The sequence below is a fragment of the Clytia hemisphaerica genome, unplaced genomic scaffold, assembly GCF_902728285.1.
Source record: "Clytia hemisphaerica strain Z4C2 unplaced genomic scaffold, Clytia hemisphaerica genome assembly, whole genome shotgun sequence".
Taxonomy (NCBI): Eukaryota; Metazoa; Cnidaria; class Hydrozoa; order Leptothecata; family Clytiidae; genus Clytia; species Clytia hemisphaerica.
In genome coordinates, this window is record NW_027104426.1 from 337649 (window position 1) to 343699 (window position 6051).

At 35.2% G+C, this 6051-nt stretch overlaps 2 long non-coding RNA genes across 2 annotated transcripts; both read left to right on the top strand.

Annotated features, from left to right (window-relative positions):
• Positions 1–609: 609 nt before the first annotated feature.
• Positions 610–1348, top strand: LOC136820464 (uncharacterized). The gene is made up of 3 exons (XR_010848590.1): positions 610–673; positions 1091–1159; positions 1331–1348. It is a non-coding gene; the product is annotated as an uncharacterized lncRNA (long non-coding RNA).
• Position 1349: 1 nt separating this feature from the next.
• Positions 1350–2206, top strand: LOC136820465 (uncharacterized). The gene is made up of 3 exons (XR_010848591.1): positions 1350–1402; positions 1501–1578; positions 2154–2206. It is a non-coding gene; the product is annotated as an uncharacterized lncRNA (long non-coding RNA).
• Positions 2207–6051: the final 3845 nt, after the last annotated feature.

Sequence of the window (6051 nt, forward strand, 5' to 3'; positions counted from 1 at the left end):
AGTGTCCCACTTTAGGTTTCATTAGTCTACATAGTGCTACATAATATACAGCACCAGGCTTTTTGGCCTTACTCTTGGTCTATAGGCACTGCTATATACAGAGAATTTAAATGAAAGAATATTTAAAACACCGCTGATTGGCTTAGGTTTCGAAACTCTCTATTCTTTCATTAAAACCTTAGTGCGCATGCAATGTATCCGGAGAATTTTAATAGTCAAAACAAGAGCAGTGCTCATATCCCGAAGAGTAGGAGTTTTATGCTCGAATCGAAGGAAGACGAAGCCTAAGGTTTCGTATCTTCTGATAGATTTTGAATTTTGGGCTGAAATTTTTATGTGCCCTTCTCAAAAATTAATCCCCTATGGTGTAAACTCAACACTTTTGAAGCCAATTTTTTTTCAATTTCAATTTCCATTTAGAACTTTTATAAAAATCTTACAGCCTTAACTTATCCCACTCAGAATTATCTTTATTTACTTATTTACTTTTGATTATATCATTTTTCATTCAATAGCAATGAACCAAAATATGCGGACTGTCATTTTTTTGAGAAAGACTCGAATAAATATCATAAAGATTTTAAGGTCTTCTTTATGTGTTTAGGAGAGAGATAACAATCGAAATCCAAATACTGTTGAACGGGCTGCTGCCAACATTCACCAAGTTAGAATGGTAAGGAAGCCTATTCCCAATGGAATCTTCCAAATAGTAAGGATTGAAGGCCCTTCTTTTAACTGTTTCTTTAATATTTATCTTTATCTATTGTATTATTTAACTGCTACTGATGATGGTACTTAGATAAGGTCGGATCGTCTAAGAATAAATTTTAGTTTTTACAAAAAGCACAAAATCAAGATTGTGGTGGGATCAACCTATATGAATTTTATCTATTACAATAATTATTTGCCTTTGAAGCCTTGATTGCTATTTTTGCATTCCTTGATATCTCAATTTAAAAAAACTTTTCTCGTGTTTTTTTGTGACTAACTAACTTTTGATATGAATGAGATGTTGGCAACTCGAAGAGAAATTTGTGAGCTTCTAATAAATATCATTGAGATGGTAAAGGTCTTCTTTTTATGTGTTTAGGAGGGGCATGAAAATCGAAATTCAAATGTTGTTGATGGGGCTGCTGCTAACATTCACCAAGTCAGAACGGTAAGGAAGCCTAATCGAATGGCTGTATTATTTGTTTCATCACGATGAATGCCCTTCATTATCTGTTATCTATTGCAGTATTTATTCAGATGTGAGACCTTGATTGTTTTATTTTTTGCATTCCACAATATTTCTACTTAACCTTTCCCACTTTTTTGTGACTTTTTTCAGAACGAACTGCTGAATGAGATGTTAGCAACTCAAAGGCGAGCCAACATTCTCCTGGGCCAATTGATTGCAAAGGTAAATTTACCTAGATAAATTTAAAACAAGCATTATTTGTCTGTTTTTTTGTAAATTTTGCGGCAAGGTAGAACATTGGTGTCACCATTCTTTTTTAGGTTTCAGAGCAACCATTACCTAATGCAAACCCAAACCTAAATCAAACACAAACGGCTCCTTTAGATGAAAATGACTTTGTAAGTATCATTTCAACTTCTTTATTTTTGACTTCATATCCACTGAGTTTTGAATATTTAAAGGAAAACTTTTTGGATTAAGTTCCTGTCAAATTTTGTTTTCATCAGAAGAAGAAACTGCTAAAATTCTAAAGCTCTGTGAAAACTGACTTGATAATTTTGAAAAAACTCTTGAGAAGGAAAGAAAGACTTAATTTGTTTTGAGTGGGAGAAAATTATAATTGTAAAATTGACATTTTTTATATTTGAATAATTTTTGAGAGAGACATGTATCCTTTATTTACTCTCTACTTACTTTATGTATTTTAACCATTGTTATTCTAAACCAAATTACCGAATTACGAAATCAAAATAAACACTTTTTTCGAACATGTATATAATTTTTTCATTCACAACAGCAACGCAATTTTAATATGCAACTTTAAGCTTACACAAAGGTTTCTAGATAACTAAAATGTTCCTTTTTGTTGCTTTCATTACTTTTTGCTTTATTTCCAATGTCTGAGTGTCGCCGTGCTAGATTACATTTAAGTACCGTAGTACGGTTGTCTAAAGCAATAAAATTGTATTTTTAGGTTCTGGCAGTTGGCTCCAACTTGTTAGATGTGCCGAGACATAATACTCCTACAATATAAGCCATTGCCTTGGCTACGGCGATGTTTACGACAGAAGAACTTGAAAATGGCATGGTCTCGCCTAAATCAGGCAAAAGGAAATCGAAGACTGCATTAGATCCTAATCAAGTCAAGAAAATAAAGCCTAAATTGAATTATTTCATCCACCATGGGTTGACAAATAACTTATTTTCAAGGTTTTTTGCTGTTTTATACAAATAAGTCATGTTAAGCCTGGGAGCTCCTCAAAAAGTTATGCCTTGTTTTTGTTTTGTTTACCATAACTTTCAACTAGTTGTGATATAAACAAATTTAAACTTTCTTTAAAAAAATTGGCAGTCCGCACATTTTGGTTCATTGCTCTTGAAGGGAAAAAGACAAAACCAAAGGTAGTAATAGCTTATTGAAAAGACAATTTTGAATGGTAGAATCTAAGCTTTAAATATTTTTTTAAAGAATTCGAAAATGAAAATAAAAACTTTGAGAGTTCAACTAAAATGTGTGGACTGCCAATTTTTTTGAAATTCGTTCATATACTTTTTTTACAGGATTGATTCAACACCAATATAAACTAGACGAACCAAAGTTCAAAAAAATTTGGCCTCATTGCCGGAGGTCCATCAACCAGGCTGGAAATGACGCCAAAAGAAGCTGACGTTGAAGATGATAATTGGTGCAAAGAAAAATTGTTTAATACAATCTATATTGTGATATTTTTTTTGTTGATCCGCTCCGCAAAATTGGATATAAAACCACAGCTCTAATTATTACTTTCGCTAACCCATCTCGGACAAGGTGCTTAAAAACAACTACTAGTCCTCCAGGATATTCAAAACACCGAATGATTTTAAAAGAAGCTTCAAGATTTGTTAAGAATCTTTAAAGTCTCAAATATTGAATTTTTTTCAAGATCTTTAAAGTATCTTAGCTGATCTTTAAATATCTTCAAAGACCATTAAAGATCGATGCTGATTCAGTAAAGATTCATAAAAAGAGACTTTAAAGATTCTTTGAAAGATCTTCGAAAGTATCAGTAAAGATCTTTGAAAGGTCCTATAAAGAATTATCGACGTTCATTAAAGAAACATTGAAAGTTTTTTGACCAGGGATGCAACAGCGAGAAAATCTTTTCCTGATAGTTGTACTTCAATCATGCAATTGAAAGTCACTGGAGGCTTGACATCGATTACCAAGTGTTTAATGGAGATATGGACAAATATGACAATGCCACGCCCTTGATCTGTATCTAGGTTAACTTGGCTAGCGATTTTGTAGTCATCGAATTCACGGACGCGATATATTCCTGATGTTGGAGATTTTGTTGCATTCAATTCTTTAGCTTCGATAGACAATTGGTGCACCTTCTTACGCAAATCAGGCGTAAGGTCTTCAGTGATGCTCACTCCAGAAAACTTTTCATTTCCTTTAAGAGCAGGTAAATTTCCGAGAAGGTTGAATTTCTCGTCTTCGCTTGATAGACAGATCAAGATTGGACGTTTCCTGTCGGTTGAGGTCTTACCCAATCGAGTAACACGCTTAACTGTTACATTTGAATGTGTTTCTTTGATGAGATCGTCCACTAAGCTCTTGTCCATGTTGGTATCTTGTTCAGATACTCCATGGACATAACATTGAAGACACGTATTTGTTTATTTGTTTCTTCTGCATCTTCTTCTCGTAGAGCTTCTCTAATAACCTCCTTGATGGAGGTGTTAGAGTCGTCTAATAAAGGGTCTTTAACTGCTTTAGCATAAGACTGCTTTACCACAGTCATTTGGTTTTCAACGCTCAAGAGTGTCGTTTTGATCTCGTCAAAGTGATTGGACAGACTTGATTAATTTCTTCTTGTTACCTTCGATGATTCGGTCTCGTTCCGAGATGTCGTTCTTGAGTTCAGTTACTTCATCTTCTACTACATCACACAGTGCATAAAGGTCTTGGGGTACCTCCACGCAGTTGATACAGCAGAAGTTCCATCTTCCGTTTCTTTTTGTCTTGGTGTTCAGGAAGGCCTGAATTTGGTACGGTGGGAGCGGGGAACATCTAAAATACACGAAGCGGTTGCATACCATACAAACAAGGATATTTTCTTCCAAATCGTAACATTTCGTCTGGGAGCATCGTAGTTCGTCAAAATTTTGACTAGGGTGATCGTCTATGGAGGTGGCCTGTAGTGTCCTCGTCCATCCGGAAATGTTGAGGAATAGTGGATTAGACCTCTAGTTTAGGTAAAAAAATACAGATTTTTTGATTTTTAAAGAAATTTTTTGTTTTTACTGTATCTTTTACTAGAAACTCTCCACTTTTTATTTAACGTCTGATCTCCTTGACGTCAAATTTGACGTCAAAATTCTTCCCTTTAATTTTGATTTCATCGTATTTAAGCCATCTTCACAACATCTCAAAGGACTTTAAATGAGTTCAGCAAACAGCTAAACTGGCGTGCGACGCCGGGTACCGGCTAGTTTTCTTTATAATAATTACCATCGAGAAAAGGATTTTTTGCTTGATCGCGACTTTCTTGTATGTAAGATGTAAATACTGACTCCTTTAGACTGTTTTTTATCTTCCTCACCAGGGTGAATGCTTCACCACTCTTTGCGCGATCTAAGAAGGAAAAGGAAAAACTTAATTAATTTTATTTAATGACTCATCTTCATTTTCCACTGGAAACAAACACAAAAACCCAATTCACTGTTGAAAAAATTTACAGCTTCGTCAAAAACTATTGCATTGAAAACCAATTGAGAACACCAATATTTTTCGATGAATATATGTAAGGTTCGTTTATCATTTAGAGTTGTAATTGACAAATAAATACCTTGGACGTATCTCATCCTTGCCAAGTTTTGTCATCACTAAAGAGAATATACTGTATAGTTAAAAATTTCCGCTAGAGTTTTTAATTTGCTGCTAAGGATTCAAAAAATGCAAATCAAAATCTGACTGTACGAGATTGTACTATCGAAAAATGAGAAATAAAAAAGAAGGACTAAAAAGTTTAAGAATCAATACCGATCTCATGATTTTGTTTACAATCATTGCAAATCCAAATCTCGTCACTTCCAATGTTGTTAGCGGTTTTCAATTTGCAGCATTTGAAATGATACCATTGGTGGCATCTATCACAACTGATCCCGTGAGCGACTTTTCCACGACAACCTCCATAGGTCCAGTTCTTTCGTTTTTTTGCACATCAATTTATATTCTTCTATTGTTTTGTACACTGCGTCTGAAACAAGGCCTTTCACGATTTCTAAGAAGGATCACGGAAAGAAACTTTGTGTTTCATTTTCGTGAAAGGAATAATATAAGTTGTTTCAATTTCACATCACTGGTTCATTCTGGTTGGCAAACGATATCATCCACTAGGATGCATCCTCCCTTATTTTCCCCCTATTTTCTACTTTCCTATCTTCTATCCTGATTTCTAACTGTTTTCTAAGTATTTTTCTGAAAAACCACCAAATGCAAGCAACCTTGGTTTACAAACCCAATGCCTAACCGCTTTCGTCAACGAGACACGACAGAAAACTGTCATTCACAAATACTTATAGCGTGTAATTTACAGACCTTTATTAAGAAAGCTCCCAACCCTATCGGTGCCCCTACAAGGGTCCTAAGTTAGGCCTCAGGGTATCCTCAGGATACGGATGCCCCTAATAAGGCCTTCGGCCTTATATTGTGACTCTCGAGCTCCAACCCTAACCGTAACTGATGATAACCGAACCCCCGTCTAGGTTCGCAGATTGAAAATTTTCACTTGCATCCTGGTGGATGATATCGTCTGCCAACCGTTTATTCTGCCCAGCGCAAGTTCGGTTCCGGAGGGGGGGGGGTACTAGGGTTGGCGAATGAG